The sequence below is a fragment of the Cavia porcellus genome, unplaced genomic scaffold (assembly GCF_034190915.1).
Source record: "Cavia porcellus strain 051 isolate PalLab524CR breed Dunkin Hartley unplaced genomic scaffold, mCavPor4.1 scaffold_21, whole genome shotgun sequence".
Lineage (NCBI taxonomy): Eukaryota > Metazoa > Chordata > Mammalia > Rodentia > Caviidae > Cavia > Cavia porcellus.
This window is the reverse complement of record NW_026947504.1, coordinates 40,341,415-40,368,204: the sequence shown is the minus strand read 5'-3', so window position 1 is coordinate 40,368,204 and position 26,790 is coordinate 40,341,415. Positions and strand designations below refer to the sequence as shown.

The following is a 26,790-nucleotide window of genomic DNA, read 5'->3' as shown; positions in this document are numbered from 1 at the left end:
ACTAATGGCAGCTCCTATTTTGTTTTGTTGTTAATAAAACAGAACAGAGCTGCAATTTATTATTATGGAAAAAGCATTAGAAATAAAAAGGCAAAGTGTATGTAATACCTCATTGTACCTTTTGGCTTTTTGTTGACTTCAAAATTAGATGACTCAATATTAATAGAGTTCTGAATTATAGAATCTGAGAGTTGAAAGGCACCTATTTCATTCATTAATTTACTATGTATTAGAATGAAGATGAAAAGATGACTCAGACATTGTCCTGCGTTCAACAACTTGCACTTGCAGGGGAATGATTTATCAGCACTGACAAAACAAAGAAGAAATGTAACGAGAGAGAGAGAGAGAGACACAAAATGTGCTTCAGAAGTGCTAGTGATAGTTAAGATGTGAAGTTCTGGTGGTTAGGGAAGCTACTGACATTTATAAACCAAGAATCACACATGTGATGATGGCGTGATTAGAACGGTTATCTACTGCTGGTTAGAGAGGTCATATGTAATTTGCCCGTATCATAGTAAGATGGGTAGAGGCACAGTGGATAGGCAAGAACCCTAGTCCAAAGAGAAGGCCTAGGGAGTTCCAGTCAGGAAATCCTATGCATGAAAACAAGATGGGTGCATTGGGAAGTAAACCCATGAGCACCGTTGGCTCCTGTGAGGCAGAGGTGAAGCTTAAGACAAAATTAAATCTGAATAGCAGCTAACAGTTCAGAAACTGTCAATACTAGGAATACCAAGCAAGTATATCAGGTACAGACGCTATGAACAATAAAATAAATAATAGGCTGTAGGATATCAATGAATTCACAGATGGATTCTAGCTAGTGGTAAGGAAAACAAAATGTAATCCACTCACTGGAAAATTCTGAAAAAATTCTGAAAAAATTCTGAAAGGATGTCAGAGTCTCAAAAAGCGAGCTGTGGTTTAATTTAGTCTCTAGAGGACCACCAGGGTTGATGGCACAGGAACCAAAGGTTGTGTAACAGGGACCGGCTTGTAGACCACTGCTAAGTATTGGGTCAGTAGTTTGAGAAGGTGGAGCAACTGAGGATAATTCATGCCCTGTATGTCTTTGTGTAAACTGTTGCTTGGGCTGCATTGAATCCCAACTATGGATGGTGGCATGGCTTGATTAATTGGCTGGTTAGTTAATTTATATTTTTCAAAAAATAACTCAGACTGACAACCATAATGATGACCAGCATGACTTAAGGTGATTACAGATTACTCAAATACAGGCTTTCTATTTAAGTTTATATCATATTATCATATTTACAGCTTGTTGGATACCCACCTCAATTTGTGTAGGTGCCTTATGTATGCTGGGGGAATATGTGATAAGAAATTAGGATATTTGATCCTTCAGGGGGTAATAAAGTTGTCATAATGATTTATGACTATGCACAGGGCTGAGTTCTTGGAAGCTTACTTTAAGGCTTTTGAGAGATCAGTCAGCCTCCATTCAAGTTACTCCACACTGGTACAATGACTGGCTTCCAATTCAGGAGCCTTCTACCATGTACCAACTGCAGAATGTGTCATAGCTGCTTCAGGATCAATCGGCTTTTTCAGAGAAGACAGGCGTTCTGCCATATCTTGAGGACATGTAAGCCAGGAAATTTGGTAGAAGCATGCATAAGATGTGGCTTTCATTTCCTATACAGGTATATTTTTATGTGCCAAAGCAGCATACTGGAGTGCTCGTGATTGTCATTATTAACACAAAGTGCTATTTTACTGGGTGCACCTGGCAGGCACAATGCTTGGTATTTTATCAATATTATTTTCAGTCTTCATAATAACTTTATAACAGATAAAATTACTAGCTGAATTTTGCAAATAAATAAACTCAAGGCTCATAGAAGTTTAATGAACTGTATCTAGAACACAGAATGAGAAAGGGGCTCAGGTTTTGATCAAATATGCTTCAATTTGTTCACAAGCCCAATCCTTTTCCACCACTCTCCAGTGTCTGCAAACTTTTATCTCAGGGCTTAACATTGTTTCGGAAATTCTTATGGTGAACCAAGTTATCCACAAATGAGTTTATGGACGTTCTTCATTTTCTGGGATATCTGGCAAAAGAAGGAAAGAAAAAAGACAACAAATTAAACAGAAAAAGTCCTAGTGGAGATAGCATATAAAATTCCATGTAATACTTATGTATGTATGTATTAAATATTATATAAATTACATGCATGTTATTTACTAATTATATTATCTATACTACATATAATTATATACATAAATACATACACACTGTGCATTATATAGTTGTATGTGCATTAATAATATATACTTATACACACATGCATGAATGCTGCCAAAATTATAAAACTTCATAAGCGCTGGAGAAAAAAATGTTGAAATCCTCAGCAAATTCTTAGGCTCTCTGAAAGTAACACAAAGGCGGTTTTTCTTAAGACTAGTCCCAGAAGAATTTCCTGGCCAATAATCTTTCCCCACTTTATTCCTTCAGGGCTGGTGGGCAGACAGACTGCTGAGCTGCTGGCGTGGAAATGCAGTCACAGTCCCTTGAACAACTTACTTGAAAAGGGTTCTAAAACATGGAATAAACTCATATATAAAAACTCAGCCAGTGTGTCTTTTTCTTTGTAACAGTGTCAATCTAATACTAATGAGAATATTACCTTTTTTTTTTTTTTGGTGGGTATGGGAATGTTCTCCTGTTGATAAGAATGTTCAAAGTTAGGAAAAAACATTTCTAACTGAGATAATTCAGGAAAAGCACTCAGGGTTCTGGGTATCAGAAAGATGCTTGAAAAAGAAAAGAAACCCACAGAAATTCAAATGTATTATTTGGAGGCTTTCAAAATCATTGTGTGGTCAAGGTAATTTTATGAGGTTTTTTTATGAGAAGTAAGAGAAAATATAAATTATTGTTTCATTGGAAAAAGCTAGAGCTGACGGTGAATAATACCTATTACCATTCATGGAGCCAAGGCAGAGCAGAACGTTCCATCACACACAGGCAGTTATGGAAGATTTAACAGCTATGTTATCAGAGGTGCAGAGCTTCAATTTAAGGGAGATTTTTGTTATATGGTTTGCTACATGGAATTCATGGTGCTTTTTTTGACATGTATATTTCAGTGTATAAGACAAAGAAATTGAAAACTCCAGGAAAATACACAGGTGGATGTTTCCTAGTAAAGAAAGAAAGTTTGGGGCTGGGGATTTAGCTCAGCGGCATAAGCGCCTGCCTTGCAAGCAGGCAGTCATGAGTTCGATCCCTGGTACCGATAAAAAGAAAAAAGACAAAAAAAAAAAAAGAAAGAAAGAAAGAAAGTTCGTTTCCTGAATGGGATCCCTCTCCTACCCACTTTCTCCAATCCTTCTTAATCTCACATATATAAAATACATATTGCATCAGTCTGTTTTCTCTTGTGGAAACAATATACTTGAGATTCGGTAATACAAAAAGAAAAGAGCTTTATTTATCTTCACAAGTTTGGAAGCTGACAGCCCAAGACGGAGCAGTCTCATCTGTTTGGTCTCTGCTATGGACAACACAACAGAAGGCATAATGATGGTTACCGCACATGAAGAGGAGATCACAGGTTGAGACAGGAAGCAAGAAGAGAGAGGGACCAGACTCGCACTTTTGTAACATCTAACTCTGAAGACAAGCAACCAGGGTCCTGCAAGAACTACCTTTGTCTCTTCTGAGGACAGTGCCTCCAATGATCTCCCACTGACTCTGCCTCCTGAGCTTCCCAGCATCATACTGAGCACTGGCTTTTCAGCACACAATTGGGACACCACATCCAAACCAAAGCACATGTATGTGGAACAGACAAAAAATATGCACTCTAATAAGTATATACAGGATATATAATGGGACTGATTAGATTGGCTTTCACATTCTTTCTGTTATTCTACGTCTTCCTCTTTTACGTTTGTCCTGTTAAAAACAGACTTGTTTTTTAGCTTGTTTGAGGAGACAGATTACATCTATAATAACATAATCCATATATCAGGAGAAGAAATTATGTGAATGTGTGAGAGACTAAATTTTTGTTTTTTCTCCTTGTACCTGAGAGAAGTCATATTTAATGGATTGCTTTAAACTTTTTCTATATCCAAATTTGTACATTTAATGTCTTTCCCTTGAGGCATCCAAGGAAAAACTAACATCACACACACACACACACACACACACACACACACACACACACACACTCACGCAAAACCCACCAAGATGTTAATCAGGTATCACATAAGAGATCTGTTTGTCTTTCTTATGAAGTGATGTGAATTTGGTTTCTCTGAAACCATGACCTTAAAAATGTGGAGGGAAAGAGAATGGATTTCAGAAAGTCTTATGGATTTTTTATAATCTCTCAAATTCCCCTTAATAGGAGGCCTCAAAAAAAGAAATCACCATTCTTTCAGGTCTCAAAATGTCATGGTCAGAAATTTCACTCTTAGCCAGGAGAATTTTGCAAACATTTCAAAACAAAAATCAAATAGAACAATAACATTAAATTGCTCTCTTCAAGATAAGTTATAAGAAACATCAGGATACAGACTGAATTTCTAGCTGTAGACCAAATATTGTTCTATGGCTGACATTATAGAATTATCAGATGATTATTTTGACAATCAACTGTTTGAGTTTAAACATTTCTCATTAAGGTTTTAGAAATGACCAGTGTAAAAAAAGTGATACGGGTATGTATTTTACAAATATATCTCTTTCAGAATTTAACAAGACTTTCCTTAAATAGACATGCAGTATAACAAAAGAAACTTCTCACATGGTTCCAGAAATGCTGTAAAAAAATCTAACAATGAGCCTCTTTACCTAGGGATTCAATGTTTAGAGCCTTTAAACAAATTTTTTTTGGTCACCATTATCAAACATGCCAACAGATAGCACTTGATCAGAGAAGGTTCTGAGACCTGTGTAGATTTGTAAAACCTGAAATTCAGCCAATAAAATGATCTGAGATGGCAAATTCTTTTAATGTCAAAATCTCTTCATCATGAAGGTAGTAATGTCACAGTGAACTACTCTACATGGTGGGCTGTGGACTACTGCAGAAGCATCCTTGCTACTTAGCTCTTTATCCTTAGAAAGAGCCACTCACATAGGAGAGGGCACTTTCTGAGAAGAATTAAGTAGTAAATTCAATTATGTACTTAATTGGGGTCAGTTATCTTTCTCAGGTGGTGGAGAAAAGAGTGGAATTCAAATATCCTAACGTCAGGCCCAGCTGAAGACACGGATAGTAGCAAGTTTCATGTATTGACCTTAGTGCTCTTTTGAAAAGAACTTTTGCAGCACCCAATAAATGTCAGGCACTGTGTTAGGCACCAGGATGCACTGATACACAAAAGAGATACATCCCTTTAGCAAAAGAGAGATACATCCTTGACCTCATATTTATTGAAGAAAGATGCACACCAAGTAAACAATTCCCAAATAATTATTTTGTTTTGATTAAGTATTATTAAGGACTACAGAATATGGTCCATATACAAAGGATCTTAATCTAGATGTGACTCAGAAAGCTTTTGTTAGGATTTATATTTATGCTATGATCTGATAAATGACCCAACGATGGTTAATGAGCCAAGGTTGGTTTATCTTTGGTTAACCCACCAAACATAAAAGTTGCTATCACATAAAAATAAAAAATAAAAAAGACAGGGGTAATTATTCTATTTGCAGAAAATGTGAACTTCAAACCTCAAATGATTAAAAGAGATAAAGAAGGTCACTATATACTCATTAGTGGAAAAATTCAAGAGGAAGAACTAACAATTATAAATATATATGCACCAAATACAGGAGCATCCAAATATATAAGACAAATACTAATTGACATGAAAAACCAAATACATAACAACACAATTATAACAGGGGACCTTAACATCCCATTGTCACAAAGAGATAGATCAACCAGACAAAAATTCAGAAAAGAAATAATAACTGAATCATACCTGCAAGCAATTGGACTTTGCAGATGTTTACAAAGTGTTCCACCCAACCACATAAGAATACACATTCTTCTCAGTTGCGCATGGGACATTCTCCAAAATAGACCATATATTATCCCATACAACATTCTTAAGTAACTGCAAAGGTATTGAAATTATCCTATATCTGACCATAGCACACTGAAATTGGAAATTAATGGCAAAATAAATTGTAAAACCTGCATAAATAAACGGAAATTAAATAATAACCTTCAACTAGTGGAATATAGATGAAATTAAAGATGAAATAAATCAATACCAACAATTCAATGAAAATGTGGAAACAACACTATAATCTGTGGGATGAAATAAAAGCGGTCTTAAGAGGGAAATATATACCAATAAACTGTCATTTCAAGAAAACAGAACAAGCACAAATAAACAACCTAATTCTTCATCTCAAGCTTCTAGAAAAAGAAGAGTAAGTTAAACCCAAAGCTCATAGAAGATAGAAAATTGTACAGATTAGAGCAGAAATCAATGCAATTGAAACTAAAAGAACAATATGAAGAATTAATCAAAAAGCTGTTTTTTGAGAGAATAAACAAAACTGACAAACCTCTAGCTAACTTTATCAAAGAAAAACAAAGAAAAAACCCAAATCTATGCAATAAGGACTAAAAAGAGGGAAGTCACTACAGATCCCATGGAAATTCAAAAGATCATGAATATCTAATTTGAAAATCTCTACTCACATAGGGTGAAATCAAAGAGGAAATTGTCAGATTTCTAAAAACATATGAACTACCAAAGCTCAACCAAGAATCTATACAATTTTGAATAACCTAATATCAGCTATTGAAATTGAAAACATAATTAAAAACTTACCGACAAAGAAAAGCCTAAGTCCTGATGGATTCACAGCTGAATTCTATAAGAAATTTAGAGAAGATTTGATGCCAATATTCTTAAACTCTTCAATGAAATTGAAAAGGAAGCAATCCTCCCTAAATCATTCCTTGAGGCAAGTATTACTTTGATACCAAAACCAGAGAAGACCCAACCAAAAAAGAGTGAACTATACGCCAGTCTCACTAATAAACATTGATGCAAAGATTCTCAATAAAATACTGGCAAACAGAATGCAGCAAATCATCAAGAAAATTATACATCACGACCAAATGGGATTCATTCCAGAAATGCAGGGATGGTTTAACATATGCATATCAATAAATGTAATACACCACATCAACAGAGCCAAAAACAAAAACCACATGATCATCTCAATAGATGCAAAAAAAGCTTTCGATAAAGTCCAACACATGTTCATAATAAAAACCCTTCAGAAACTTGGAATACACAGTGTCTACCTCAATCTTATAAAGCCCATCTATGACAAACCAACAGCTAACATACTAAATGGACAAAAACTGAAAGCTATCACTTTAAAATCAGGACAAGACAAGGATGTCCACTATCACCACTCCTATTCAATATAGTTCTGAAAACACTCGCCAGGGCAATCTGACAAGAGAGAGAAATAAAACAAATAATGATAGGAAAGGAAGAAGTTAAATTATTACTATTGCAGATAACATGATACTCTATATTTAGAAGACCCAAAAAACCCCATTAAAAGACACCTAGAGATAATAAATTCAGCAGTGTAGCTGGATACAAAGTCAACACTCTAAAATCAATAGCATTCCTGTACACAAACAAAAAAACTGACCCAAGAAAAATTATGGAAATATTGCCCTTCACAATAGTACCTAAAAAAATGAAATACTTAGGAATCAACCTAGGAATGTAAAAGACCTATATGCTGAAAATTATGCTACACTAAAATAAAAGGAGATTGAAGAGGATATTAGAAAATGGAAGGACATTCCTTACTCTTGGCTAGGAAGAACCAACATTGTGAAAATGGCCATATTCCCAAAACTGTTATACAGATTTAACACAATCCTAATAAAATACCATTAACATACCTTAGAGATCTAGAGAAAACACTCCTAAAATTTATTTGGAAACAGAAGAAACCTAGAATAGCAAAGACATTTCTGGGCAACAAAGACAAGGCAGGAGGCACCTCAATTCCTGGCTTGAAACTATACTATAAAGCCACAGTGATAAAATCAGAATGGTACTGGCAAAGAAATAGACCTGAGGATCAACAAAACAGATTAGAAAATGCAAGCACAATTACAAAGACACTCAGCCACCTGAAATTTGACAAAGGAATTAACCATGTTCACTGGAAGAAGGATAGCCTCTTTAATAAATAGTGTTGGAAAAATTGGCTGCCCCCATGCTGAAACTAGACCCATGCCTATCATCATGCACAAAACTAAAGTCTAAATGGATCAAAGACCTAAATATTAAAACAAAAAAACTCAATCTACTGGAAGAAAAGGTAGGTAGAAGTCTTGGAGACATAGAGGTAGGCAGAGAATTCATGAACAAAATGCGAACTGCACAGGAAACACTTTGAAGAATCAACAACTGGGATTTCATATTATTGAAAACTTTCTGCACTTCAAAAGAAATTACCAACAGAGTGAAAATAAAACTCACAGCATAGGAAAGAATTTTATCCAGCAATCCTTCAGACAAAGGATTTATATCCAGAACATATGAAGAATTGAAAAACATCAAGACCCCCAAATTCAAAGACCCTCTTCAAAAATGGGCATCTGAGATGAACACACAGTTCTCAGATGTAGATATACAAATGGCAATAAATATATGAAGAAATGTTCATCATCAATAGTCATTTGGGAAATGCAAATTAAAACAGCATTAAGATTTCATCTCACTCTGGAAAGAATAGCTGCCATCAAGAAATTAACTCATAACAAATATTGGCAAGGCTGTGAGGGAAAAGGAACACTGCTTCACTGTTGGTGGGAGTGTAGACTGGTGCAACCACTAAGGAAATCACTATGGAGATTTCTCAGAAGACTAGATTGGAAGTTCCATTAAATCCAGCTATTTCCCTCCTGGGTATTTTCCCAGTAAAACTGAAAAGGTCATATCACAGTGATGTATGTGCACCCATGTTCATAGCAGCACAATTTGTAATAGCTAAATCTTGCAAACAACCAAGATGCCCATCAACTGCAGAGTGGGTGAAAAAGATGTGGTATTTTTATACAATGGAATATTACTCCGCTATAAAAAGGATGATCTTGAGGCCTTCATAGGTAAATGGAGACAACTTGAAACTAACCTAAGTGAAATAAATAAGAATTGTATTTATAAATATCACATTGTGTCTCTAGTATAAAAAGAAATAAGAATTGTAAGAGTAATAAAACCCAATGTAATGGTTATTGTAAAAAAGAGAGGAAAAGAAAGTGCTCTAAAGGATATAACTGCAAGTATATTTAAGTGTGTAGGATTAATAACCATATTACTAAGTTTTTGTTGGATCATTTAACAGAACTGTCTGCAGTCTCACTGAATTTTCAGCTTTAATTTTGTAACTTGTACAACTATTTCTAGATGACAGTATGTAATTTATCAACTAGTGATTTCTTACTGTTCATTTTTTTGAAATTATGTAGTATTTCTACTGTTTTTCTGGTTTTTTTCTTTTTAAATAAAATTTTTAAAAAATAAGGTTAGGTGTAGGCCTATTCAGGGACACAAGGGAAATTTTTACAGGTGAGATGCGCAGGTTAAAGAATGCATATGAGGAAGATATCAACAACAGCAGGCAGCATGGAGCAGAACAAAGGACAAGAGCCACCTACATCTTTATTGTGTACTTTTTATACAGGTTGTTATCACCTATATACATTCTTACACGCTGGCCTCATTGGTGCACGCATAGTTGTCCACCGCTAAGTCATGGTTATCCAATTATGCTCCGATTTGCACCTGTGCTGACAACAGGTTCACATCCTCAAGGCTAGGAAGTGTCCTTCTATGCCCAAGCTTTGACTCAGCCTGAGCAGTTCCCCACTCTAGGAAACTCGTTTAAAGGCTAGTGTGCTTAAATTTTCCATCATCCAGAAACACAAGCTAAATTAAGTAATCAGGATCACAAGGGATTTCAACATTCCAGTGATTCTGGAACTTTACTTCCATCATTATAAGGTTTTTATTCCTTTCCACATCTACTGGAAATAGGTAGGAGTTAATATAAATGGGATAGAAGGGCTGGTATCCTGAATAGTAGAGGCAGCTCTTCTTCGGATACCACATGGAGTCTTTCCTAGGTGGATGGCCTGAAAGCACCACTTCCACTGGCACAGTTGCCTGATAAATGGGAGCCAAGGGAAATTGTTCTTATATCCTGAGCAAGGGGAAGACAGAACAAGGAGCCCTCTAATTCAACTAAGCTTCAAAGCATAGGAGAGGAAATAAAGCTTTACAAGACAGGTGACTTGAGATTAGAGGTTGAAACATGTATGGATAAAAACTATCTAAAAGAACTAGGCATGAACACTGCCTGCACTGGCCTCTCAGTGAGACCCCAGTGGTTGGGCAGCCTGAACTGGGTGCTTGCTGGCAGTTGGCTGGTTCTCTTTTTGCATTCTTGATCCAGCTGAATGTCTTGCAATTGCACCCTTTTGGCCATCAGATGATCTTGCAAAATGGATCAATTTAGTTCCAAATTTATGCTTTCCCTGGTCATAGATGTATGAGGAAGACTTTTTATGGCAATGAATCGACTCTACTGAAGGTTCAGTCTGAATAATGAAAATTAATAGAAACAGACTTAAAGTAAATAAATGTCCAGTTTCTGCATTTATGTATTAGCTATGTGATAAACTATGTAATCAAATGTGCCTTGGCTTTCCATCTGTAAAATGAGAGCAATAATAATAGTTCTTCCTAGAGTTATTAGGATCAATTAACTTAACACTCATAAAGCACGTAGAACAGTGCCTGGCACACAGTGAAGGAAATATTTACTTTTTAAATAAGTAAATATAATTCTGAAGTGCAGCTAAGTTGATTTCCTGCTATAGTAACACATCAAAACAAGATTTCAAATATCATAATTTTGAGTATGTTAAATCTTAAGGCTCCAGAACTGAGTAAGAGGAAAAAAGGACTTTGAAAAACTTAGTCCTAGATGAAAATTAAAAATAAATGAAGCCTCTAACAAAAAATCAGTATATTAATATTTGCGAGGCTGATTATAGTGACTGATAAACTTAGATAAAATAGAATTTACCTAGAGAGAGAATATATGGGACAAACAATGGTTGGTATAAAAATAAACACCGCTAACTGACTAATCTGCAATGGTAAATGTGAGAACTAGAATCAAGGCTCATGACATAGGATTGTAGAAATTGTTAGGTGGGGAAGTGACTATCCCAACAGAGGAATCCAATTTATCCTTGGTTTTCTAATTTTGTCAGTTCAAAACTATGGAAATAGTCTTTGAATTTCCAAACACATGTTCCTAATCACCACTCCCTGTGTGCTTTAAAGTTACTGCAGGACAGATCTCATAGTTAGAGACAGTGAGTTTCCGCTGTTAAACCTCTGGGAGCAGATACTTCCTGATGTGGGAGCCCACTGGGTCTGGGCCAGCATTAAACAAGGGGAGGGCGGTACTAACAACTTGCTTCTTGCTTCTTTGTTTTAGGAGCGGGCCACAGGAAGGAAGAGTAATGCAGAGCTACATGGGAACCTACTGCCATCTACTCCATGTGAACTCAAGTCCCAGAAGATGAACCCAGGAAGGAAGGCTGCCAAACTCATTTAGCTGCTCTAATTCAGCAGTCAAGAAAGGGTTGAGAACTGCCTCAACAGCACACGAGTGGTAATCACAGAAGTGGAACACCAATAAAGTGCCCCCTTCAGACCTACAGTCAGGGAACACACTAACATCTGAAACTTCTCCACCTAACTCTTTGGGGACTCGGGTTGGAAGGGGACTGCTGCAGGGAGGTCATGCAAAGGGCAGACTGAAGCTCCTTTATGGAGCTCACTAGTGGGACTCTCTACTTCCCAGTATAAGGCAGAGCTTATTTGTTTCAGGAAGGAATAATGATAAATATGTCCTTTGATATCAGGAAGGAAAAGAAAAGAAAGAAAGACAAGGAAAATGGATTAAAGCAGAGAATAGTAATTTAAAAGATGGTATAATTTATTTTATGATCTCTCTTTGAAAAACATTGCTAGATTCTTGATTTGCATTGTTAGATTAAGTCATCACAAAATCCCTATGTCTTAGATGTTATTATCTTGTTTGGCTGATGAAGGCATCCAATCCACACAGGTAGCTTTCCCACACCACATAAAACTCCACTCTGCCTAACTCCACAATAACCTTGAACCTTACCTCTGACACAAGTTTCTCAAAATATTTCAGAGAAACCTCCAATAGGTCACTAAATGCAGAGAATTACAGCAACAACCATCAGAACTAATCTTAGTTTGTTTCCTGGGAAGAGAACTAAACACTTTCTTTGTCCTGGAAATTTATAGACAAAAGTCAATCTTCTTGTGATGGCTAACAAGCCACCCGAGGAGACAAGAAAGGCTCAGAGTGCAAGGAAATTTCTAGTGGAAAGGTCTGAGACCACTACCTCGTGGTCACTGTTAAGACATGCTTGAATTGAGTGGCTAGGAATGGCTTGGTAGAATCTGAAAAGAAAGAATAAAAGCAACGGGTAAGCCTGACTTGTTTCAATTTTAAAATAAGTTTTCTGTTTCAAAGTCTTGCCCCACCCACATCTAACATGTGGTACATACTTCTAAGCCGAGAAATCTCAACCCAAGTCTTTACCTGAACTCTTAAAAGCTATATATATCAAGCTGCCAGCTCTATTCTTCTTGTCAGCAGCCACTATGGCCTTCAGAATGTCATATCAATTTATAGTTGATTGTCAGTGTTTCAATTCTCTTTCATCTACATATGGAGTCATATCACAGACATAATCCTTAATAATACAGTTATCACTTATCACCCAAGAGGTATGGTCACAGATTCTAAATCTATAGAAAGTTAAAGTCTATTTATAGAAGTTAAAGTCTTTCCTAGACCATGGTGGAGTATTTGCAGAGAACCAACACACATTTTCCTGAATACTTTATGTCTAGATTATTTATAACACCAAATACAAGTAAATGCTATGGAAATAGTTGCTATTTTGCAACGTTTGAGAAATAGGGACAAGAATACAATGTCTGTATGCATTCAGTACAGATACAATTTTTTTCTGAATATGTTCAATTCGTGGTTGGTTGAATCAGTGGCCAGACAAGCTGTGGATACTAAGGGCTGACTGCATACGTTCTATAACCACTGTTTTATTTCCAACCCAGGGACCCAGTTTGCACCCGCCAGTGCTGGAGGAGTCTGTGTGAGGATGCAGGAGGCTCCTCAGGGTGCCAGGAAAGCTCCTAGCGTCCTCTGAGGGAGTTTTCCAAAAGTGTCACTTTGGAGAAACAAAGGGGTGAGCAAAATGGCTCTTTTGTGTCTGGATGTCTCAAGCTTTAACAGGGAAGATTTAACATTTTAGAAACAATTATATTCCTCCAGCTGCACATACATTGAACACTCTCTTGAGAGAAACAGTCTTGGTCTTTAATGAGAAGAGGCGTTAATGGGATATGTCAGCAGACTTTTTGAGTTTCAGCTTTGGATTAGTTGTAGTTATCCTTAATTCTATGCAATTGGTGTCTACAGTTAAACTCCTGAGAGGGGAATATACCCTCCCCGCTCCCTGTCTCCAAAGACAGGCTCCACAGGATAATGGTATGTGTGCTCCGCAGTTCCCTTCCAGGGCTGCTCCCTGCTGGGCACCCCGTCACACACACTTTTTTAATTGGCACACACTAAGTCTCCTTCTTTGACCCCTCCCAATCTTAGTCAGAGTTCCCAAAGGCACACTTGGTCCTCTTGTCTTATTTTTATATCCACTCCCTGAAAAAAACGTATCCTCAAGGATCTGGGATTCAGCAGCTCCTGCATCCCCAGTCCAGCTCCTCTCATATTTCTAACAGGACAGCCTAGCTAAGATCAGGGACCTGCAGTCAGTCTTGATTCACAGCCTCATCCATCAACTTGCTGGCTCTGCACCTTTGCCTCTCTGTAAGTTTCAGTGCCCTCGTGTGAGAAATGGTGATAAGAATGGTGCTTGGGATTATCATAAGGAATGTGTAAGTTAGATGCATATAAACACTTTGAACAGTACAGAACACATTGGGTATGCTCAGAAATGTTAACAATTATTATTTTTTCTTTTTCTTTTTCTCTCTCTCTCTCTCTCTCTCCCTCTCTCTCTCTCTCTTTTCTTTCATTTTTTGAGACAAGTCTCACTATGTAATTCAGGCTGGTCTTAACCCCACTATGTATCCCAGGCTATAATTGAACTCATGGCAATCCTGCCTCCCAAGTGCTGAGATTACATGTGTGCACCACCACACCTGACTTATTATTGTTATTCTTATATACTACTAATTGAAACATCTACCTGAATGTTCTGCACAAATCTAGGAATCAGTACTTTTTAATGAGATTCAATTTCTCAGAGTTGGTGCCATTACATAAGCATGATTTTATTATGCACATAAATTGTGCAGGTCAAGAATTACAAACAGTACAGTGGTGGTAGCTGTTTTGTCATTTTGTCACGGTGTTTGGAACTTCAACTAGGGATGATACAAGCAGTTGAGTGCTGAAACCAACCAAAAGCTGCTCATATACATGTCTGGTACCTAAACTGGGATGATGACCACTGTGGTCAGCTTGAGCATCTATGCACAGCCTTTCCCACTGAGCCTTGTGCTTCACAGAATGTGGCAGCTGTGTCCCAAGAGGTGGTGTCCTGACAAGGATCACTTAGAAAGCACGTATTCAAAATATCAGACAGAAGCTGAAAGACCTTTTTATGAACTAACCTTAGGAACTGAAAACATTGCCTCTGTCACACTCAGTTGGCTCAGTTCTAAGGCCTGCCCGACCCAGGGGAGGAGACATAAACCTAACATTTTGTTGGACAATGTCAGTGCAGGCGTGGCCTTATTTAAAAACTCCTCTGGAAATGTATTGCCATCAGTATAGTAGTTCCTCTTATTTTGGTACTGGGGATCGAACTCGTGACCTTGCACTTAACAGGCAGGCACTTTAGCCACTGAGCTAAATCCCCAGCCCCTATGGTAGGTAGTTCCTTTTATCCAGAGCCCCAGTGTAAGATCCTCAGTGGATGCCTGAAACCACAGACAGTAATAATCCCTATCTACACTGTTTTCTCCTACACATGTGCACAAATTCAATGCTATCTCCATCTTCCTTGAGCACGTACTATATATTGTGGGTCTAACTTTTGAAATTTGAAGTGCAACAGCAAAATGGGCCCAGATTTCTCTTTCTTAGAATTCCACAGGTAAAATACTCATTTTTATATTAGGTCTTAGCAACCACAGCAGACGGTTTCTTTCTCTCTTAAGTTGAAAACTTTTACATTTGCATTCAAAGGTGGTACTTAATAACTTCTTTTTGATGTATATGAGTTGTCAGCATCAGTAGTCTTGCACTGTAGGGATGATAATAAATAAAATAGGGGTTATTTGAACATACACATTGTGAGACTATGACTGCTATCTCCTCAGAGATGGCTAAGTGATCAACAGCAGGACAGGTGACAGGTACAAGGTAGGTATAATGGACAAGGAATAAATTCACATTCCAGGCAAGAGAGAGCTGTGACAGCACAAAACATCATCACACTACTCAGCACAAAATGCAGTTCCACACTTACAAGTTGTGTATTTCTAGAATTTCTATTTAATATTTTGGACTGAGAACTGGGTAAATGAAACCTTGGAAAGTGAAATCATGGATAAGAGAAGGCTATTACACTTAAGTAAAAAAGGAAATAGAAGTTGGAATGATAAATGAAGTAACTTCAGAAGGATGCCACATTTAAGAAGCAGGAGAGTCTAGATTTGAACTCAAGATTCTAGATCATGCATTCTTATTTAAACTAAGAGGAATTTTACAGACTTTCAATAGGGAACCAAGGTCTTTGCTCAAGTCCAGAAAATTCTTGGCTGCTTCCCTTTAATACTATTTATCTGAAAATTTCCTTTCCTCTTTTCAAGAACTCAATGAATTCCTTTTTCACTTGATCTAGGTCAGAGTTTATTAGGGCTTTTTTTGTTTGTTTCAAGAATTTCAAATTACTGTTTTCTTGTACATATGTGTATGTTTCTGTTCTACTGTTTTTATTTTTTAATTCTTAGATGTTTCTCTAATGAATTTAGTTTTTTTACCTCTTTCAGGATTATAAATTAGCTAAGAAGCATAACAGAATCATATCAGCTAGATAACTCATCAAAATGACTCTCGGGGACTAGGGCTGAATTCAGTGGTGGTGTATTTGCCTAACATGCTCCTGTATATGAGTCCTAGCACCTTAAAAAAACAGAAAAAGCCTCTCTGTCCTCCCCTACCTCTCTCTCATAGATTTAACCATCTAAAGATGGAATGCAGACATACTTGTCTGAGACAGGCTTTCTTAGTTAATATTGATCCATTATCTACCTATCACCTCCATCACTTACTACTCTCTAGTCCTCCAATGTATTCTCATTATTCTAAGGTAGAAAGTCAGTGTTTTCTTTTCTTTTTTCCTATGTCTTTTTCTCTTTTTGAGACAGGGTTTTTCTATGCAGTTCAGGTTGGCCTTGAACTCACTTTATAGCCCAGGCTGGCCTCAAACTTGCAATGATCCTCCTGCCTCAGCATCTCAAGTGCTGAGATTACAGGCGTGTACCACCATGTGTGGCTCAAAAGTCATCATTTTAAAATATGGGTCAGAAAGTACCAAGTATAGTAGGGATTTATTTTGTTTGTTTGTTTGTTTATTACAATTCATACCAATACTAAGTAGCACGATTTCTAACTGTATGCTAGAAATGTAAATTCTCTTGGATAATTTAAAACATACAGCCTGAAATTTAGGAGAACTAAATACAGCCAGCATCAGATTCACATGCTCCAAATGACTAAAATATTTTAAAAGAATGGCAAAATTCTGAAACAGAATAGCTTTCATAGCTTTAGCAGAACTAAATGGGATAGGTGCAGTAAGCGTGTTTTGGAAGTTCAGAGCTGAGTCCAAGGAAGCCCCAGGTGGATTATTACTCACTGGAGGTGATGAGTGGTCAGTCAATAATTTGGGGCAGAGGCACTAAGAGAGAGAGGTTTAAGGAGAATAGAGGAAGGATCTAGAAGGAATAAAAGAGTGAAGCAGCCTTGAAAAAATACACTTGTCTGACTGGTCATATTGCACTGTTAAGTCTTACTGCCAATTCACAAAAATCACCAACAGAAAAAAAGTCACTGCTGGGCTGGGGATATAGCTCAGCAGCACAGCACCTGCCTGGCAAGCACAAGACCGCGAGTTTGATCTCACAAAGAAAGGTATTCTAACATTCACTTTTGAAATCAATTTTAAAAATAGTAAATATTTTTAAAAGGCTGTTTATGTTTATAAAAAAAATTAGCTTTCTGGACTTCATTTCTTCTTCTTAATCTGTCCTAGTTTCCCGTTAACATCTTGTATTGGTAGCCTTTGTTACAACTGATGAACCAGTAAAGAAACATTATTTTTAACTAAAGTTCACAGTTTACATGCAGGTCCAATCTTTTAGTTGTACATTCTACAGGTCTGAACTAATGTATATGGATATGGAACAGTGTCACACAGAGTCATTTCATTCCCCTTAAAATCCTTATCGCTGCCTCTATTCACCTCTTTCCCAAGACCTAACTTCTGGTAGCCACTTTATTTATTTATTTATTTATTTATTTATTTATTTATTTATCTATACTGTCTTTAGTTTTTCCTTTTCCAGAATATTATACAAATGTAATCATATAGTTTATAGCCTTTTCAGATTGGATTCTTTCCGTAAAAAGCACTTTAGGACCCTACGTATCTTACAACTTATAGCTAGTTCATTTCTTTTTATAGCTGAATACTGTTCTACTGTGCGGATATGCCAGTCTGTTTATCTCTTTAGTTATCAAAGGACATCTTGGTTGCTTCCAAATTTTACAATAATCAATAAAGCAGCCATAAACCTTTGCATGTTTCTAAATTCTCAATTTGTTTGAGAAAATACTAAGCGTTGTCATTGCTAGATCATGTGATAAGACTACGTTTAGTTTTGTAAGGAATTTCCCATTGATCCTTTTTACAAAACCTTTCTTTGGACTTTCTACTGTAAGGAAAGCCCAGGCAATGTTTTTTTATTCTCATCTATAAATCAAAATGAACTAACAATAGAAAATAGAATCAAATACATGACCAGGAGGGTTTTAAAAAAACACTAACAGTGATTTTTATTGTTTGTGAGCAAAGGTAATGGTGAGAACATCATTGTGGTAGCTTACCCTTCAGGATGGTCCCAAGGGTTCACCTCACTCCCACTGAGTGATCCCCTTCTTTGTTGCATCTGGGCTAGACTTAGGACTCACTTTACCAAAATAATAAGGCAGAAATGATACTCTCATGACTCTAGACTTAACACTCAGGGAGGTTAGACGACTTGTTCAGTTCCTTGGCGGGGGAGGGGGATCCTGGGCTGTCAGGTAAGAAGTCTAGCTAGTATGACAAAGACCACATGAGTAGCAAGAGCTCTAAGATGAATCAAAGACAAGGAAAACGTTCAGTGTCCCAGGGTCCCGCTAAGCCCAGGTGGGTCTAGTTTCTAGCCAACCATCCCAAGATACCTATGTCACTGAACCTTGAACATTCCAGTCCATCACCTCTCAAGTGACCACAGCCTTAGCTGATATCTCATGAGGCAGGAGAATTATTCCTGTGAACCTAGTAACCTGTTAACCACTTAGACAATGAGACAGGTACTGTAAGTCACCAAATGTTTGGGCCAGTTTGCTACTCAGCAATGGATACCAGAAATAATCACCTATATCACTTTTCCCTCATGTGTCTGTATTTGTCAAATTTTCAAATAGCTATAGAATCTTGAGGTAGAAATAAATTTATTTTAGTTGAAATCTGATTTATTTTTAAATTTATGGTTGCAGCTCTCTTTGTAGAGTTCCAAAGCTACATGTAAAGAATTATTTCTACCCACTAAGTCTTCTTGGCAGTGTGTGTTGCTGCTGCCCCTGTTACCATGTCATTATTCAAAGCTAAGTGAATTATCTTCACTTCTTCTGTTGCATTTACAAGAACAACATGAATTTGAAGGTGGTCATTGTATGTTAACTCTCAGCTAGTTATATTAATTGTTGATCAAAGCATTCCAATAGATGATCATACAGAAACATAAATAAGAATGCTTACTAAGCTCAGAGTATGTAAAATTCAGCAAGTGTTGCAATAAGGAATGTTATAATAAATAATACACTGGGCTGGGGGGTTAGCTCAGCAGTGTAAGTTCCTGCTTGGCAAACTCGAGGTCAGGAGTTCCCTGGTACCAAAAAGTTTTTTAAAAAATTAAAAAAATAAATAATATACCAACTAAAACTTCACAGTAGCATGAAATTGAAAAAATATTAACTATACCTTTGAGGAAATGTAGTCCTCATAGGAAAAAAAAAGCAATATGTCTAAACCTGGTATTTTCTAAGGACTTGCCTTATTATCACATTGATTTTATTCTGTATATAAGGCACATGGAACTTTTTCCTGTTATTAGTTTTCTATTTACTAATTCGTTCACCTGACACTTACTAGGTTCCTCATATGTGCCAACACTGTGTTGAGATCTAGAAAAAAAAAAAGGTGGGAAAAGTGGGGAGAAGGGGAATCTCCTACCTCAATTGATTTATACTTTAGGGAGGTAGACAGGCGAGAATACAAAGCCAAATTCAGTTTAATTTTTGTCTTAAGATAGAACAAAATAAAAGATATGCCAAAGACAATGTAAGAGGTTAAGTGAAATTTCCTAGAATGAAATGGTTCCAGTTATAACTCGAGCTATGAACGATTAGAGGCCTTGGCTATCATCTCGTTCCTGGGCCCAGTCTCTTTGCCAGGCCTCATCAGCTGGGGCCACCTGGGTCCTTGTTGACTCAATGTCCTTTTCACTCACCGAGGATGACCCCCGACACCACCACAAAAAGAGTCTCCCGAGTCATACCTGTTCAGGGGCTTATACTACACAGATGGAGTTTTCCTAATTTCAGTTTGCATTTTGATGTAGAAGAGACTCATTTAGTAAAATTTGTTTTGCATACATTCGCACTCTTTGTGACATCCTTTTTGTTTAACAAATCAATAAACTTTTATTCTCTTTATTCCTGAAGACAGCTATTTACCATCAGCCTTGCGGTGACTTTTCCTTTTCCTTTTGCTATTTCAGTCTTGAGATAAGACAGGAACACTATCTCTGATTTTTTTAATGTTACTGGAATAATATTTTCTTTTGTCTTCAGAGTAGGTTCCCATGCTATTTCATTCATCAGGTTCTTAAAAGGCCGATGATGCCATTCATCCCACACCATGCTTCCCCAAAGAAGTCAGCCACTGGAGGTCACTGACTACAAGACCACAAAAAATTGAAAAGCGAATTCCTCAATTTTACCACAAAAGTGTTAGGTAGCCTCTGTTTTAAGTCCTACCTTGCCTACTTACAATGGTGAAAGTGACAGACAATTTATTTTACTGACTAATATCCTTCAACTATTTATTTTCCAGTAAGATGAGATTCAAGAACCTCTGGCCCAGATGTCAAAAACTGGTGGTCTACAGGGGAAACTTAGTTTGTAGAAAGATTTTGTTTGGCATTCAAAGTGTTTTAAATAAGTTACCCATAAATAAGATGTAAGAAATTTCACATAAAAATCTAAATGTCTATCTTTTTAGACAGTATTGGATCTGGCATAATATACCCCACATCCAGCTGGGAACTAGCTGTTGTGGAGTGGTAGCTAGACTCAAACACAGGCATGTATTCTCCATCTCACCTTACGGCTTGAAAGATGCATTCTCAAGCAGATCAAAATACTGACTTGTTCTCCTGGAGGTACTCCAGCTCCTATGATATAGAAAAAGGAAGATACCTAGACAGACCTAAAGACTGTCCTGGATTTGGCATTCACTGTAGATACACACAGAACCAGATCATGACCATGAGTCTGCTTGCTTCCCTTTCTACTTGCATGCGCTGTTGTTTTCTCTCCATGACTAACTGCTCACCTCGACTGACACTTCAGGCTGCCATTACCAGCATGGAGCATTAAAGACTGAATAATATCAAACTACTTACAAAGAGTTATAATGACTTTAGGTCTAAAATTTCAATTTTGAAAAGGTTTAATTATTCTTGCTTAGTTCTGTTTTCACCCAGTACTGCTCATCATGTAGATTCTTCCTTCTTAACGGATTCTCTGCACATATAGCATGTGAATTTTAAAAAGCAGATTTAAAAAAACACAAGTATGTTTCTAGTCAATGTATGTATATGTCCCATGAGAAGGTGTGCACTACATTCTCACAATGACTTTCAAGTACCTGGCTGTAAAGAATCTGTCTGAAATCCTAAGCAATGTCATGAGTTGATTTTAATAACACAAATACAGTTATTTGCATTTTACCTTTGGTTTTGATGGAATGCAATAAATAAATATTACTGCATACTTGTAGTATGAACTTCCCTTCGGTAGAATGACCTCTAAGCTCTCAAGGAGTGGACAGAACACTTTTTGGAGTGCAACTATTGGTTAAATGAATAAATAAATAGATGGAAAAATGGAGCTGTAAACTAGACCATTAGTAACAAATTGGTAAATAGATACGAGATGAAGCTGTAACTAGAACATTGCTTCCTACCAGGAATAGTAGAATTTCAAAAGGTAAGCTTTCCCTCTTATCTGAATTATTGGTAGACCCTTAACAGTCCTACTTGTTTCCTAGGAAGCTAATTAGCAGAAAATATTTCCTCTTTATTTTCAATGAATAAGGGACACATTTCAACAAAAGCATGAAGACTCCAGATTGGCTCGAGTTTTTGCAACTTTTTTTTTTCTCGAAGAGATGCCCAGAACCTCACAATGAGGTGCTTTGTGAGCTTCATGCCAAAGTTAATTTGGCACCTCCATCCCAGAGAGCCTGTGCAGACTGTGACAGGCTTTCAGAGAAGCCACTGCCCACATGTGCTCTCTTGCTTCCTTATTGGTGGTGTTCAGGAGGAGAGGACTGGTTCCTCTCTGGAAAGCTGGGTGCTATGACAGATGAGACATTTATGCAAGAAAATAAATCCTGCACCTTTGATGTACTGCTTGAAACTCTTTGGACGTGAAATTGTAAGGTAAGCAGTGTTCAGCTGTAACTCTTGAACTTTGAAACTGTGATTGGAATTTCCTTGAAACTCTGTTGCTTAATGTGAAACTTTAATATGCTGTCTAACCTCCTTTATTTAAGAATAACAGCACACTCAAGAGTGCAACACATAGTTCTGATTTAAAAGGAAAAAAAGTCACTGCTTAACTTGGCAGGTAAATTTGTACTTTACACACAGGTGGACCTGTGAAAGTAAAGCACTGAGTTTTCTCTCTGCTCTCTGAAATCAGAATGCTTTCAGATGGGATAAAGGTATCTTTAACACTTGAAAATGGGTCTAGGTACAGCATTAATCTCATAGGAAAAAACCTGGGTAAAATTGTAACTAAATGTCATTCCAAATCTATGGGTCTTTATCATAAATAAAAGATTAGTTAAACTATGTTGCTACAATTCTACTAACACTGCTCTGCAAAATGTAGAACATCCATTAGTATCAGGATTTGGAGTCTGCAGACTAGCTCCTTATGACTGTCACAAATTAAATTGGGAAGTTTTAGTACAGACTAAGAGCCAGAGACTTGTCTGACAAAATGACTTAGAACAAGTTCAACAGTATATAAGGTAATTACTTTTCTAATGTTTTTACTGAAATCCAATCTTTCTGCAGAAATTTACAGGACTTTTAAAGGTTTTTGTTCAAGTTTGACCTGACTCCAAAAGTGGAATTTTCAATGCTTTCAGTTAACTGATCTATTTTTAAAAGAGCACCATTGTAAAACATTTATCTTTTGTAGGGGAAAATAACTCCTTTTTGTGTTCCAGACACCTTTAAAGAGAAGGTATTGACTATATCAACCTCCTTCTGTTTCTTAAATCTTTGCCTATGTGTTTTGACTCTCCTGCTTGGCCTTTTTCAGACACATGTGAACTGAATGAATTGTGATTATCTCTGACTTCCACAGAGATCTCCAAATGTTTTTTCTCCCCTTCACAAAGACAATACCACTGCATCCACATCTCCTTCCACACAAAGCAAACTATATTCTGGCTGAATATTCTTTCTCACCTGAGCTGGTAGTTTATTATTTGTATCTATGAATTAGTCCCCTGTGCATATTTCTGTGACACAGCTCTCTTCTTATGTAGAGACTAAGGAGGCGAGAGACAGAGAATGTACTACCTAAAATCTGAAGCCATAGCCATGGGACGATTTAGCCTGGACCCCAGTTACCCTCCCTTAGGTTTTTGCCTTCCAGTACTAAGCTGCCTCACCTGATCCAGGTATTCTCGTGAAGTTTGTGTTTTGTACCACGTTACTGATTAGCTGCGCATAGTTTAGGTAAGGTATTCATTCACTCTAAGGGTAAGAATGTGGACGCTACTTTTGACCTAGAGGGAAGAAAAACTTCCCTGCCAGGCATTAGAAAGGAATGCGGGGCTAGAACCCATAAGGGCCATCTGAGCATTTTTCTCTGGGCTGCTCTGATTCTTTCTAGACTTAGCACACATTTCTAAAATGGTTGGAATAGGAAGGGGAAAGTTCCTCAGGGAGCAAGCTGGGGTTGTTTTCTTTGTGAAGCCAGGACTCCCAGGATGTAGGCTCTGAAGGGCAACAGTGGCTTGCATTAGCATTCCAGTGTGCCGTTGCCTTGTGAAACAGTTATTTTTAACTGGACATTTCCACACATCTGCAATCCCTGTACTTGAGAATAAATATTTTTTAAAAAAAAATATTAGTTTCATTAACCAGATACTGCATCAGAGCCATTTTCTTTCTTTCTTTCTTTCTTTCTTTCAAGAGAAAAAAAAGAAAGAACATTAAAAAAAAAAACAAAGCAGTAAAAGGGTACAAGTAATACAGAATTTCAAGAAAAAAAATATACAGTAAGAAACCATCAGTTAATAGGTTACATATTATCTTCCCAGAAACAGTTGTCCAAATTACAAAATTAAAGCATATAAAGTGGACATTCATACAGTGAAATTGGAGACAGTTCCATTCAATGATCCAACAAAAAGTCAATAATATGGTTTTCCATCCTACACACTCAAACATACCTGCAGTTATATCCCTTAGTCCACCTTCCTTTCCTCTCTTTTTTACATTAACAATTAGACTTTTTGGGTTTTCTTATTTCCATAGTTCTTATTACTTCTTTTGAAGAGAATAAAACCAAATGTGACTAAGCAAAACAGAGTCAGTTAGAACAGAAGGGTGAGCATAGTACATGATGCAAAAATAGAATACCAGGTGATCAAAAGTGGTTACCATTGTGCCTCTTGCTATTTTTAAACTGAGTTGCCTATATCATCAGGTATAATAAAATTGATCAAAACAGTACAGAATAAGACCAATAAAACCTACACTGGAGACCTTACAGGACTTCAAAAAAAGGATAATAGTCAAACCATAATGGGCATCATAGTATATCTTATTGCCTTCAAAGTGGTTGCCTATACCCTCACACTTGCTATTATCAAACAAAATAGAATATAGAATAATCAGACAGAACAAGATGGGGAGAGCAAACTGGGGTTCAAATCAGGCTAATAGGAAAACAGAAAGTTACTATAATATGTCCCGCTATGTTTTAATTTAGTTTTCCCTTAATTAAAAAAATGAGAGAAAATAGATTAATTTAAAAAGGGGAGGGGAGATTGAGATAAGAGAGGACATTGTAACAGAACAACGCAGGTCGGAACCAAACAATTTAAGCATCATTGTGTTTCGCCACCAGGTAATCTAACATAATAGTAGTCGCCATAGTGCCTCTTTCCTTGAATTATTTGAATGTAACTTCGTATGCTACAGCATCAGAGCCATTCTCAGCAATTCCTGTTTTGTTCTAATAAAATAAAATGGAAAAAGAAAAAATAAAAGTGAAATGTATTCTTTATGTCAATTCAGGAAAATTTTCCTAATCAGGAACCAGGAAAACAAAGCCTGCAAGATTTCTCTCTTTCATTTATTAAAGATGACAGCTCTCCTATCCAAGGAATCACTCAGGCTCTTGGTTTTTTATCTTTGACAGACTGGGGTCATTTCCTTCTGACTGTACTCAGATTCTGATTTCTTAGTATAAAAATCCTTGGAGGACAGTTACCCAGAGGCAGACAAAGGCACTAGAACTCTACATGCTGGGAATAAAATTTTTTGTCTTGGGTTAAAACCAAACCCTGATTAAATTGCTGCTATTTTAAAACTTGTTACTTTCTCTTTTACTTTTTTTAAATAACTAAAATGTTGAAGAAACAGCTGAAAGTAACTACTATAAAGCAAGTCCTATTTGATGACTCCTTCAATTATTCTATCACTTTGCTCTGAGATTACATGACTCTACGTGAGCAAACCCTAGAAGATGCAATTATATCATTTCATGTTAAACATTGGGAAGGTGAAGACTATCATGTGAAAAGCGAGTAATTCTCATGGATAGTGAATAATTCTCATTATAAATAAAAGTGAATAATTCTTCTATAGATAAGATGAAAACTAAGGTAACCATCTGCCTTATCTAATGTGCTATATAAGACAAAATCATGTGAAGTGTAACCTATCGTTTATGTGCCTGGCAGCAACACTTAGAGGGCCTATAAAGAGTGCCTTGACAATTATGGGAGATTTTTGGAACTCTTACACACCACCCTTCTCTGATAGTCACAGGTACAAACTATAAGCAAAGCTTAGCAGTACTCACAGCCACTGAAATCACACTGATTTTTAAAATAATGGTAATAACAGTAAGCTGGGTCAAGGAGAAAATAATACTGGGAAATCTCTAGTGGGTGAAAATATTAAATGCATGCACTGCTCTTCTGTAGCAATGCCAGAGAATTGAGAAGTTGAGCAACTTCCTTGAGAATCAGTCAGTGTGAAATACTTGGAATAAAGTGCTTGGACAGCATCCTAGCCTAGTTCGTCAGCATTTATTTTCAAGACAGCTTCAAAAGAACTTATGCATACTGTTAAATGTTCTCACATTGTCAAGGTTCTAAATGGATTATTGAGGAAATGTTTTGTAGAATATCCAATAGAGACCCAGTAGGTTCCAAAATCTAGCATAAATTCATTAAAAAGAAAGTTATCAGATTGGTCATATTTTTCTCTCTAATGTGTCATTAATATGGTACATAGATAGCATGTTATTTATCCAGAAGTAATTTGGTCAAAGCTAACTACTCACAACACAGCATATTGACTGAAAATAAGTATCATCTGTCAGGGGTTCAGGAATATGTGATAAAACACTGGCAAGATTTATAACATAACAAATATCTTTACATGTTGCCTTATAATTTTAGAACTTCCATTTTTGCTACTATGTATACTGAATACATCTTCAAACAATTCTACGTGTATATAAAAGCTTGAACAATTAAGGGATTGCTAAGGAGATAGGCTGAGAATCCACAACTAAGAAATAATTATTTAAACTAATACAGTTTTAAACAATTAATTATAACTATGACATGCTTTATTTTAGGTGTTTTAAACAATACTATGGAAGAGTACTAAATAAACCAGAAAACATTTTAACTTATAATCCTATTCAAGTACTACAATAATTGTACATGAGCAAAAGATAGGTTTCAATATTCC

The 26,790-nt window shown here is 36.7% G+C and overlaps 1 protein-coding gene and 1 long non-coding RNA gene across 2 annotated transcripts in view; one reads left to right on the top strand and one right to left on the bottom strand.

The window, feature by feature from the left end:
- Positions 1 to 1,855: 1,855 nt before the first annotated feature.
- Positions 1,856 to 26,790, bottom strand: part of LOC106025142 (uncharacterized) — a 53,098-nt gene continuing 28,163 nt past the window's right edge. Inside the window, exon 2 of the long non-coding RNA XR_001198715.2 lies at positions 1,856 to 2,081. This is a non-coding gene — a long non-coding RNA (uncharacterized LOC106025142). The remainder of the gene's footprint in view (positions 2,082 to 26,790) is intronic.
- Stard13 (StAR related lipid transfer domain containing 13) overlaps positions 22,035 to 26,790 on the top strand; it is a 501,526-nt gene continuing 496,770 nt past the window's right edge. The window contains exon 1 of the mRNA XM_013141053.3: positions 22,035 to 22,215. The gene's annotated coding sequence lies outside the window, so the exon portion shown is untranslated. The remainder of the gene's footprint in view (positions 22,216 to 26,790) is intronic.